Source organism: Palaemon carinicauda, chromosome 33, assembly GCF_036898095.1.
Source record: "Palaemon carinicauda isolate YSFRI2023 chromosome 33, ASM3689809v2, whole genome shotgun sequence".
In the NCBI taxonomy this organism is placed as follows: domain Eukaryota; kingdom Metazoa; phylum Arthropoda; class Malacostraca; order Decapoda; family Palaemonidae; genus Palaemon; species Palaemon carinicauda.
Window position 1 is genome coordinate 5,501,223 of NC_090757.1, and position 13,366 is coordinate 5,514,588.

Below are 13,366 nucleotides of genomic sequence, written 5' to 3' on the forward strand. Positions count from 1 at the left end.
TTACTGTTCTTGAAATATATTTTCCCTTGTTTCCTCTTCTCACTGGGCTATTTTCCCTGTTGGAACCCTGAGCTTATAGTATCCTCCTTTTCCAACTAGGGTTGTAGCTTAGCAAGTGCAACTAATAATAATAATAATAATAATAATAATAAATGCAGCGGGCCGGTTTTTCATCCTAGGTTACCTAGAAGAGCAGGGGAGGAAATGGGTGTGCAGTTATAAAGATTATTCTTGTCAGTTTTGTGACATCAAAAGTAACTCGTAGTCGTAATCTAGAACAGGGTTTCCCCTAATTTCAGGGTGACTTTTATCAGGTACCATTATCCTGGTGTGTGTTACATATTAAAAGATAATAATAATAGAATATTTGGCATGTATTTTCATAATATAAGTTTAAAAGATAAATGTAATTTACTAAAAATCATTGACAAGTGGAGGTAATGTTTTTTGCCAGATGTCAGCTAACCTACGGGAGTCTAGTTGGCATTTATACAATCTAGGTTCTTTTTATGGATATCCGCTACATCATAAAATTGAGGAAAATACAATGGTAGATAGATGTAGGATACTTTAGGCTAGTGTCATACAAAGGTCAGCATTGACCCATATGATCCTATGATGGAAAAGTATCATAGGTTCAAAAGGATTTCAAGAAACGACGGCGGTCCATTGAACTTTTGGTATTATTGTAGTGTATTACAGGGCAATGTAACTTAGGAAATAAACTACTTTTTCTTATAGAAAAAATTACGCTCTCTTCGTAAATGGGAGCGTTTGGTGGGTGACGGCCAGATCCCATAGAAAACGGGAATATTCTGATCTGTGGCCGTCGTTCTTAAAACGATTTTGGCGGGAGGAGATAATTTAAAAGACCCACCTAACCTATGCTAAAAGCAATATCCTTACCCAAGGGGGCTTCGCCCCCTTCGGACCCCCCCCCCCCCCGCCCTTACACAACAGTTTCCTTACCTACGAGTACGACGGGAGAAGCTAACTTAGAAAACCCACCTAACCTATGCTAAAAGCCATGTCCTTACCCAGGAGGGCTGCGCCCCCCCGGACCCCCCTCCCCCTACACAACATATTTAAGATCCGTAGACCATTTCCAAACTTTTTTATTCTATACAAGATAACAGTCGTAGCGATAATAAGCAAATTAGGACGCTTAGCCGTAGCGCTACAAACTACCCCGAAAATGACACTCGTTCCCTTCGCAAATGAATAGTTTCAGAAATATATATATACCTATATCCTACGATAATGGGTGACCTCCAGTGGGAACTCTGGGTTTTGGGTGGGGAAAACATACTGGAGAAATGATATATAAACGATCAAGTTATTTACTACAGGAAAACATTTTCTGTTCAAAATCAGACCCTGTAATACAGTACTACTTTACCGAACTTTTAGCCCCAAGAGCTGAAATTTATAATATTAATTCAGAATAACACACTAATTAACGAGAAGTTTACTCATATCATTGCATTTCTAAGAGAGTATAGAATGAGACATATTGTACAGCATGTATAATCAGGTGACATGCTTAAAACTATCACTCAAGGCTCGATAAGTTAGGTTAGGTAAAGTTTTGGTTAGGTTAGGTGGAACCTTTGTATATTGACGGCCAAGGGTTCGCGTTCATAAAAACTGGTAATATTTTCCCAATTTTCTAGTCGTTCATAGTCGTGACCGTTATGCTACAAAAACATTATGGAAGAACACCACCTAATGTAAGCTTCACAACCTAATCTAACCTAGAAGCCATATCCTTACCCAGTGGGTGGGTACGCCCCTTTAGACTACTGTATTCCTGGCTTACTCCGTGTTTGTTTCCCAATTAGCTCCACTCCTGGCAAGGTAGCACTAAATCATATTTCATAAAAGAAATCCATTTTACAAGTAATTAGAGATTTTACACCAGTCCCAACGAAATGCATTCACTCCATGATATATATTAACAGAAACAAATATAATTGTTATAATTGTACATTATTCAAAGTTGGAATCTGCTGTTTGCATTATCCTCCTCTTTCTAAGGGACAACTTTCTTTCTTTTGCGATGGATGGTATGGACCGGCGCATGTTCTGCAGTACACTATACACAAGCTAAAATAACTAGTACATCACACGATAGTTTGGAACCTCCAAAGAAACTTAAACTTTTTTGGGGGGGCAATTTTCTTAATGCGCGAACTATTTGAACAGTCCTAAAAATGTGGGCATGCCATTGTGAGTTGATTTTCCATCATAAACATAATGCATATTACCAACACTACTCTTGAAATAAATGCTGGAATAATAACATAGTCTTATGTTATACAAATAAGACTTAAACTGCCTCAGTTGGGCGAAGTTCATAGCCCTTGCCAGTTTTGAATTGTTCAAGTTATATCACTTGTATCAGGTAGAACATGTTCACTCTTGGAGTTCAACGTTGCCATCTTCACATCTTGTCAACTAAGAACTGGCATTTCCACACCATGTTTGATGCTCCCTTTACCCTGTTTAAATTTTGGAATGATTGAAGACTGAATGGATAAAAAAAAGGCTCTTCGGCTATTTCCCGGATCAAGGGGCTCTGATTGGGATGTTTCAAATTACCCCGCCCACCTATAAGGTCAGTGTTGCTCCGCTAAGTTTCTGCTGAATTGATCAAACCCCATCTACAGTTAATTCTAGGAACTACGGGAGCGAGAAAAAGTGTATCAGAAGAAAGAGCTCCTTTAACACGGAAATTCTAAGGCAATTTTGATTATTTTCTTTAAAAAAGTTTAGATCTATCTGGTAAGTACTTACTTGGGGTATCTAGGACAATATGAAAAACTTTTATTCTATACAAGTTTGTGATAAGGCTGAAAATAAAGCAAGTCATGGTGCTTGGACGTCATTTGAACAATTTTTATTCTCACAAATTTGTGATAAGGTTGAAAATAAGGGAGTTATGGGGCTTGGGCAACATCTGAACAATATTTATTCTATTGAAATTTCCAATAAGGTTGAAAATAAGGGAGTTATGGGGCTTTGCCAACATCTGAACAATTTTTATTCGATTAGAATTTGCAATAAGGTTGAAAATAATGGAATTATAGGGCTTGGCCATCATCTGAACAATTTTTATTCTATTCAAATTTGCGATAAGGTTGAAAATAAGGGAGTTATGGGGCTTGCCATCATCTGAACAATTTTTATTCTATACAAATTTGCTATAAGATTGAAAATAAGGGAGTTATGGGGCTTGGCCGTCATCATACGTAAACCCATGTTAGGTTAAATGAAGTGAAGTGTAGAAAGTTTTTACCCAATATAAGACAAGGGTATTTATTTATAATTTACTCAATAATGCCAATAATATTTTCAAATATTATTTCTCATTTTTATTGTTATTTTCTTCTGACGTATTCACAAGCCTTTCCTTCTTTATGTAAGGAATATGTTTTCAGTACGAACTGGAGTGGCTATTGCAGTTGTTTAACGAGGTAGTTAAAGGGCAGGTTGAGAGCAAGGGCGAGGAGCTCCGCCCTCCCAGCTGTCAAACACACTCCTCTCCTCTTATGTTTTCGACCACAATGATTACAGACATACTGTTGCACCCTCAATTGAGCTTTTCATTTGTTTTTTTTTTTCAGATAGTTAATGCTGGTTGTTGATTGCTGTGATTGCGATTGCTGTTTGGGAAAAGATGGACTTTACATTCAGTTTTGTAAAACTTCTGTCAATTCACTCTCTCTCTGTGCTTCTTACTAGGGGCATGATTGTTCGCAATCATCCTCGTGTTGAGTGGAAGTCGTGGCCTCCAATGGAATGACAGGTGTACAGTATGCCCTTAGGAGGAGGAAGAAACCCTTGCTTCTTTCTTCTCATTGAGTGTGTTTGCTACTGCCTCTCATGCGCGTACGCCTCGGCACGGTCCCTGGGTTGTGGTTGTATACGTCAGGGGCAAGGAGCTCTCGGTGCTATGTCAGTGGACTTTTCAGGTTCTGGTGGCGAGTAGGGTTCCTCAGTGTTTGCTTCATTCTATCAGAGGGTAGAGACTTTTCCTTTTGTTTATACTGCTGAAGACAAGGAAAGCTTGGGCCTCCTTAAGTTTTTCAGGTAGGCTTCCCAGTGCCAGTATCTCCTTTGGTGATGCACAGAGAAAGATCGATTGCCAGGCAGGGATGCACAGTGGTGTCCCCTCTTTTACGTTCAATGGTGCAGGGATAGCTCGTGACATGGAATGGGACTGATAACATCCCGATCCATAGCTTTTATATAATTTTAAATCTGTTCCTGGATTTTTGGTTCCTTAATTTTGGTAGAAGGAATGATCCTCGGAGTCTGAGTGGGTTAGTCGTCACCCTAGGAGCTTCTGGTTCTTGTATGTTTTACCCATTTTTGAGGCTTTTACACCACGCACTGTTTTGAATCTGATCGTTATGCTCGTGGTTTGTTGCCAATGTGAGAATTCAGATCTGAAATACTCACTTGAGTCTATGGGATCCAGGAGGCTTTTGCCTTTCTCCTTTGATACTGGCTCAGGTTATGTTGACTCTTGTCTATGACTGCCATCTTGATAGGATATTATTCTGATTGGCTGTTCAGAGACATCAGTTATTCAATTAATTTGGTGGTAGACCATGATTCATGACCGGGTTGGATAAAGTTTCGGTCTTCTCTAATTCTCAGCATGCAGGTTACTGGAGTCACATTACTCTCTCTCGTACAGAACCAGGAAGGATGACATGTCCATGGAAGAAGAAGAGTACCTTCCTACTTAAGGATGAGTCTCTTATTGAAAAGACAAGAGATTGTATATGTTTAGAAACAAGTAAATTTTCAATATTAAACTTACCCGATAATCATGTAGCTGTCAACTCCGTTGCCCGACAGAATTCTACGGAAGGGATACGCCAGCGATCGCTATACAAGAGGGGGGTGTACTCACAAGCGCCACCTGTGGCCAGGTACTGCAGTACTTCTTGTTGACACCACTTCAATTTTTCCTCTGTCGTGCTTCCGGCAAGACGTTCATGGATACGCTTATAATTTTGGAGTCTTGTTCACGGTTTTTGGTGAAGTATTGCTCTAAGATTTCAGCTTTCGCTATTCAGGAAGTTTTATTATTAGCTTAGCTAGCTTTTGGAATTAATTTGATTAATTATGGTGACGAAGAGAGTATGAACTCTCTTTCACCTTTAAATGGCCGACCCTTCCCTTAGACTGAAGTGTTGGTGTCTAAGAGAGTATAGACTCTCTTTCTTAATTTTGCTTAACAAAAGTTATAGATTTATTTTATATCTCTCCGCCTTTTATAGGCCTCTTCGATTAACTTCCTTTTTTATAAAATTATTAAATTAATTTTTATATTTGTTTATATTCGACCTTTCCTAATAGTAGGCGGTCTTTTCTTGTACCGAAGTTAATTAACATTGAGCCCGTCATTTCGGTTTTACCTGTTAACATATTATGCTATTTTAATGTTTTTGAAAGAATTTCTTTGATAGTCTCGTACTGTTTCAAAGTTGAACTAACGTTTTGTTTTGTCTCTGCAGTTGTTGACGTTCAGAACGTTCAACTTGCGCTCTATCGTTACGATAGAGAGAGAATTTTCACGGTGTCACGTTGCAGTAAGAGTAAACCGTTTATAACGTTTTGTTCATTCTTTCTTAGCTTAATGGTTTTAATTCTAATAAAGGAACTTTTTATTTGGGAAATCTTTCAGTTTTTTTCCTTTAACAATAATATGTTTTAACGAGTATATATGATTGGGCTCTTCTCTCAGGTTCTAAGTCAAGAGAGAGAGAGAGAGAGAGATAGAGACGGAGGGAGAGAGAGCTGGATAAACGTTTCGTTCAAGCGAGTAACGTTGTTATCGTTTTTGCTCTTCTCCCTAGTCTCTTTAGGGGAAGAAGGTAAACGTTTCTAGAGTTTATTCTTGTTCTCAAGCTTTATGCGGTGAGAGATTTTAAACGTAGTTTATTTGATCTAGTGTTTAGTCTCTTTCCAGCCACTGAATTATTTATCTTTCATTAGATTTTTCTGTTACATTGTAATTCTGTTTTCGCAATTACTAACTTTTAAAGAAGGATAGAATTGCGTGTTTCAGGTACAAACCACTTAAAGTTTCGAGTTCAGTGAAATAAGTGCAAACAGAAATTCAAAAGTGATAAGTGATTAGCGCAAAGTGTGTCAGTGTTGTGCGTGAGGGTACTTCTTGCGTGCCAGTCGTCCTCCCAGTCCGGGACCTCTTGCAAGCTCCCAAGCCCAGGGGAGAAGCAATGTCGAAGGGCAAAAGGGTTCGGCAGGCCTTGATCGGCGCACAGAAGTATCCTCGGTGGTTGCGGGCGTGTCTTACAGAGACCGTCACTCCCACCCGCAGACGATTGAGCCCTTATTTTACTCGTCTGCAGAAGAAATTTCGGGGAGATAACGCTGGACTCAGGTCTCAAGACCTCTTAAACGTAAAGTCCAGACCTCTAGAGTTCAACAACCCGGATGCAGTCATTGGGTTAGCTCTGACTCTCCGCAGTCATCAGGTGACTGCACACCTCCTAAGAGAGGTAAGGTGATGCCGCAACAGACCTCATCTTCTGTTAAGGCTTTGCCTCAGCAGACCTTAGCGTCTGCCGACCCCAAGATGACTTTGCTGCAGTCCATGCAGTCACAGCTTGCGGTCTTGATGCGTGAGTGTCAGGCTGAGAAGGTTACACCTCCTCCTGCGATCGCTCCGCCTCACCGCAGTCCAGTCTGCCAGGCGTACGATGTTGAGGTTCCTCAGGATACCTTACCGCGTACTGAGTTGCCAGTTACCAGCGGTGTGTAGCAACCTCCGCCTTCCTTAAGGCAACCTCAGCAATGGGAGCAGGAATCTTATGCCTTACTTCCTCCGCTTCTGCTTGCGGTTCCACCAGCGAGGCAACAATCTCTTGAGGTACGACAACCTCTTCCATCAATGAGGCAGCCACCTCAGCACTCGCTGCAGCGACCTCAACCCTCCTCAAGGCAAGAGCCTTAACTCCTTAGGCTAGCACCTCAGGAACCTCAACTCGCGAGACAAGAACTGCGTTCTGCGCAGCCGCTACCTCAACTCTCGCAGCTCACACCTCAGGAACCTTAACTCGTTCCTCAGGAACCTGCTACTGCGCATCCGCAACCCTTACAGCAAGCGCAACTCTTGAGGCAGCAACCTCATGCTATGAGTCAGCCACCTCAACGCATGCATCTGCCACTTTCTCCTCAACTTGAGCCTCTTCCCATTCAACTTGGAAATAACAAATGACAATAATAACACCTCATTACTTTCATAACTTGCATTTGTAATCATATACATGTATGCCTACACAAACATTATGATAATGGAGGTTATTTGTATTACTTATATAAAAATATATATGTATTCCTTGCAATATATTTTTAACAAAATCGCAAAATATGGCAAAAATATCTTCAAAACAAAAATGAATCATGAGTTATGAATGTAAGGTAAATATTATGTTGATATTAAACCCCATGCAAGCATGCATGAAGTAATGCAGTGTTGCCAACAGGGCGAGTTTCCCTTTCCTGAGGTGAAGTAGATTATAGTACATTTAGTGTAGCTTAATTCTACGATTATCATGCCGGCTATCAAATTCATCAACAAAACAGTCTAAATCAATTCCCTCGGCACGTGCACTTTCAATGGACGGTAATGCGATATTACTCACTCTAGCACTGGTCATGGAATTTCTGAGAAATGTTACACGCCATGCAACACGCTCTGCTTACCTTACAGCATGCTCTACATACAGCATGCTCTGCATACAGCATGCTCTGCATACAGCATGCTCTGCATACAACATGCTCTGCATACCTTACCGCATGCTTCTCAGTCACACATCTTTGGTTGTTGCCAACTCACTAGACTGTCAAGCAGTTTCATAACGTTGCCTTCTAGTCTGCTGCTTTTGCACCAGTGAAACCCTCACTGAGAGAACTTAGCTTTTCTCGGATATGGTCCCTGTAGATGAGAAAGTGCTTTTCTCCCTCCTTCTGATATTCCCTTGAGGACTCTGTCATTTGGAGAGGAGCCTTTAGCTGCGTAGCCTCCTATGGACTTTTATTTAAGCATAACATGCTCCCAGGGAAGGTAATGGTTCCACTTCAGTCGCTAACCCCGTCTGTTACCACACCTGCTCCCATAGACCTTGAGCTGTGTTGCAAGACATGCAGTCCAAGCTTAGTCCTTGTTAGAGGATTTTTTTGTTTACGGAGTCAGTGTGTCACTGGGAAGACGTTCAACAACCAGCAGAAGTGACTTGTTGTGACGCAGTGCGGCAACCTCAGCAACCCGATAAGGAGTTGTCTGTACGACCCAGACAGTCTAGACAGCTTCGGGTTGTCACTGTACTTCCTCGCTTCCCCATGGTTGACAGTTCACAGACTGTGCAGCAGTACCATGATCTTGTGTCCGGCTCCGTCAGACGACTGGCTTTTAAGAGCTCCCACAAGTCGTCGCTGTCTGGAGATTCTCAGATGGACTATGGATCTGACCAAGGAACTGGGCCTCCTGGTCAATTTTGAGGAGTCTCAGCTCGTCCCATCCCAGACCATTGTCTCCCTGGGTATGGATCTTCAGAGTCGAGCTTTTCGGGCTTTTCCGTCGACCCCAAGGATCTTCCAAGCCCTAGAATGCATCCAGAGCATGCTGAGAAGGAACCGATGCTCAGTCAGGTAGTGGATGAGTCTAACAGGGACACTTTCATCGCTGGCCCTGTTCATCGTGTTAGGGAGACTCCACCTCCCCCCCTTCAGTATCATCTAGCTGCTCACTGGATAAAGGACATGACGCTAGAGACGGTCTCAGTTCCTGTTTCCGAAGAGAGGAGGTCTTCTCTCGCGTGGTGTAAGAACAGCTTTCTTCTCAAGGAAGTCTACCTTTAGCTGTTCAGAAACCCGTCCGCCTTCTCCTCTCGGACGCATCAGACACGGGCTGGGGTGCGACTTTGGACGGACAGGAATGCTCGGGAACATGGAATCAGGAACAAAGGACACTTCACATCAATTGCAAGGAGTTGTTGGCGGTTCTTCTGGCCTTGATAAACTTCAAGTCCCTCCAGCTTAACAAAGTGGTGGAGGTGGACTCTGACAACACCACAGCCCTGGCTTACATCTTCAAGCAGGGAGGGACTCTTTCGTGAAGTTGTTCTAGATCGCAAGGGACCTCCTCATCTGGTCTAAAGATCGAAAGCTCACGCTGGTAACGAGGTTCATTCAGGGCGGTATGAATGTCATGGCAGATCACCTCAGCCGGAAGGGTCAGGTCATCCCCACAGAGTGGACCCTTCACAAGAATGTTTGCAGCAGACTTTGGGCCCTGTGGGGTCAGCCAACCATAGATCTGTTCGCTACCTCGATAACCTAGAGACTCCTGTTGTATTGTTCTCCGATTCCAGACCCAGCAGCAGTTCACGTGGATGCTTTTCTGCTGGATTGGTTCCATCTCGACCTGTATGCATTCCCGCCGTTCAAGATTGTCAACAGGGTACTTCAGAAGTTCTCCTCTCGCAAAGGGACACGGCTGACGTTGGTTGGCTCCGCTCTGGCCCGCGAGAGAATGGTTCTTAGAGGTACTGCAATGGCTGGTCGACATTCCCAGGACTCTTCCTCTAGGAGTGAACCTTCTACGTCTACCTCACGTAAAGAAGGTACACCCAAACCTCCACGCTCTTCGTCTGACTGCCTTCAGACTTTCGAAAGACTCTCAAGAGCTAGGAGCTTTTCGAAGGAGGCAGCCAGAGCGATTGCCAAAGCAAGGAGAACATCCACTCTCAGAATCTATCAGTCTCAAGGGGAAGTCTTCCGTAGCTGGTACAAGACCAATGCAGTTTCCTCAACCAGTACCACTGTAACCCAGATTGCTGACTTCCTGTTATATCTAAGGAAAGTAAGATCCCTTTCAGCTCCTACGATCAAGGGTTACAGAAGTATGTTGGCAGCGGTTTTCCGCCACAGAGGCTTGGATCTTTCCACCAACAAAGATCTACAGGACCTCCCTAGGTCTTTTGAGACCTCAAAGGAACGTCGGTTGTCCACTCCAGGCTGGAATCTAGACGTGGTCCTAAGGTTCCTTATGTCATCAAGATTTGAACCTCTCCAATCAGCCTCTTTTTAGGACCTCACATTAAAAACTCTTTTCCTCGTGTGCTTGACAACAGCTAAAAGAGTAAGTGAGATCCACACCTTCAGCAGGATCATTGTTTTCACATCTGAAACGGCTACATGTTCCTTGCAGCTCGGTTTTTGCTAAACGAGCTTCCTTCACGTCCTTGGCCTAAGTCGTTCGAGATCCCAAGCCTGTCCAACTTGGTGGGGAATGAACTGGAGAGAGTACTTTGCCCAGTTAGAGCTCTTAGGTACTATCTAAAAAGGTCTTAACCTTTACGAGGACAATCAGAAGCCTTATGGTGTGCTATCAAGAAACCTTCTTTTCCAAGTTCTAAGAACTCAGTTTCTTACTATTCAGGCTTCTGATTAGAGAAGCACATTCTCATCTGAAGGAAGAAGACCTTGCTTTGCTGAAGGTAAGGACACATGAAGTGGGAGCTGTGGCTACTTCAGTGGCCTTCAAACAGAGCCATTCTCTGCAGAGTGTTATGGATGCAACCTATTGGAGAAGCAAGTCAGTGTTCGCATCATTCTATCTCAAAGATGTCCAGTCTCTTTACGAGTACTGCTACACCCTGGGACCATTCGTAGCAACGAATGCAGTAGTAGGCGAGGGCTCAGCCACTACATTCCCATAATCCCATAACCTTTTAACCTTTCTCTTGAATACTTTTTATGGGTTGTACGGTCGGCTAAGAAGCCTTCCACATCCTTGTTGATTTGGCGGGTGGTCAATTCTTTCTTGAGAAGCGCCGAGGTTAAAGGTTGTGATGAGGTCCTTTAGTATGGGTTGCAGCCCTTGATACTTCAGCACCTTAGAGTTGTTCAGCCTCCTAAGAGGAACGCTGCACTCAGTAAGGAAGACGAACTTATTTAAGGCAGAGTAATGGCTCAAGTCGACTTCCTTACCAGGTACTTGTAATTTCATTGTTATTTTGAATAACTGATAATATGAAATACGGGATACTTAGCTTCTTGATATACATGTACACTGGTTTTCACCCACCTCCCTGGGTGTGAATCAGCTACATGATTATCGGGTAAGTTTAATATTGAAAAATGTTATTTTCATTAGTAAAATAAATTTTTGAATATACTTACCCGATAATCATGATTTAATTGACCCACCCTTCCTCCCCATAGAACCAGTGGACCGAGGAAAAATTGAAGTGGTGTCAACAAGAAGTACTGCAGTACCTGGCCACAGGTGGCGCTTGTGAGTACAACCCCCTCTTGTATAGCGATCGCTGGCGTATCCCTTCCGTAGAATTCTGTCGGGCAACGGAGTTGACAGCTACATGATTATCGGGTAAGTATATTCAAAAATTTATTTTACTAATGAAAATAACATTTTTAAAGAAAGTATTTGGTATTTATCTTAACTATACAAATCTGAGTTCATATATTACACAAAAGTGATGTGATACAGTTGGGCAGGCAGGTGGCTACTCCCATTTACCTCCCGCTAACTACTGCATCTACCTTGTTAAAGGTTCAAGAATGGTTACAGCTTGTACTGAAGAAATGCTCCTATTTAAAGGACTCATGTTTGTTTAGTTAGGAAAGATGCTAATTATAGTACAGTACTTTTAAAATTTGATTTTCAATATTAAACTTAGCCGGTGATTATATAAGCTGCAACTCTGTTGCTCGACAGAAAACTCTACGTTAAAAATCCGCCAGCGATCGCAATGCAGGTAGGGGGTGTACTTCAACAGCGCCATCTGTCGTGCAGGTACTCAGTACTCAATGTAAACACAGAACTCAATTTTCTCTCTGTCGGGCTACCGGCAAGACCTACTAATTCGCTGTTACTAACTGGATTTGTTTTCACAACTATTTGGTGAAGTACACTATTCTAGTTTTGAGCTTTCGCTATGCAGGTGTTTTATCTTCATCTCAAAACTTGAACTCGTTTTGGATAGATTTAATTATGGTGACAAAGAGAGTATGGACTCTCTTTCACTTTTAAATGGCCGACCCTTCCCTTAGACGGAAGTGTGTTTAGGTTTTTAGTAATTTTGCTTAACACGTTATAGATCTATATATTTTATATCTCTCCGCCTTTATTAGGCCTCTTCGATTAACTTTCCATTTATTATAAACATATAAAAATAAATTTTTATGTTTTGTTTATATGCGACCTTTCCTGATAGTAGGCGGTCCTAACTTGGAACCGAAGTTAATCAACGTTGAGCCCGTTATATCGTATTTAGCCTTTAAAGAATTTAAAACTTTTTAAATGTAATGTTTTATGAAAGAATTTCTTTGATAGTCTTCGTACTGTTTTCAAAGATGAACTAACGTTTAGTTTTTTAGACTACGCAGTTGTTGACGTTCAGGACGTTCAACATGCGCTCTATCGTTACGATAGAGAGAGAATGTATCACGGTTTCACTTTGCAGTAAGAGTAAATCGATTCTGACGTTTTGTTCATTCTTTCTTAGCTTAAATGTTTTAAATTCTAAATTAAAGGAACTTTTTATTTGGAAAACCTTTCAGTTTTTTCCTTTAGTCAAATGACATGTTTTTTTGACGATATATAATTGGGCTCTTCTCTTAGGTGCGAAATCAAGAGAGAAAGAGAGAGAGAGATAGAGACGGAGGGAGAGAGAGGAGAGAAAACGTTCCGTTCAAGCGGGTAACGTTGTTCTCGTGTTACTCTCGTCCCTAGTCTCTGTACGGGGAGGAAGGTAAAACGTTTCTAGGTTTTTATTCTTGTCCCCAGGCTATGTGCGGTGAGAGATTGAAAACGTAGTTTATATGAACTAGTGTTTAGTCTCTTTCCCAGCCACTGAATTTTTTATCTTAATATATGTTTTCTGTTTTTTGCTAGTATTAAGCGCAAGTCGGTCCCTTCCGATGAGCTGCATTTTACGACTGATTTCGCAATTACTACCTTTTAATGAAGGGTAGAATTGCGTGTTTCAGGTAGAAATCAGTAAAAGTTTCGATTTCAGTGAAATAAGTGCAAAACAGAAAATCGATAAAGTGATATGCGCAAAGTGTTACAGTGTTGCGTCCGAGGGTTCGTCTGTTCGTGCCTGTCGTTCACCTAGTCCGGGACCTCTTGCAAGCTCCCAAGCCCAGGGGAGAAGTAATGTCGAACGACTTATGGGTTCGAGAGGCCTTGATCAACGAACAGACGTTTTCCCTCTGTGGTTTCGGGCGTATCTACCCAAGATCGCCCCACCCACACAAAGACGAGAGAGCCCATTTATTCCTCGTCTGCGGAAGAGGT

The 13,366-nt window shown here is 42.1% G+C and overlaps 1 protein-coding gene across 2 annotated transcripts in view; it reads left to right on the forward strand.

Annotated features, from left to right (window-relative positions):
• Positions 1–201: 201 nt before the first annotated feature.
• The window catches only part of LOC137625826 (ribosome quality control complex subunit NEMF-like), a 143,917-nt gene continuing 130,752 nt past the window's right edge, over positions 202–13,366 (forward strand). The window contains exon 1 of one of the 2 annotated variants that reach the window (XM_068356712.1): positions 202–314. The gene's annotated coding sequence lies outside the window, so the exon portion shown is untranslated. Of the gene's footprint in view, positions 329–13,366 lie in introns of both variants that reach the window. The other variant, XM_068356713.1, reaches the window with a different exon arrangement.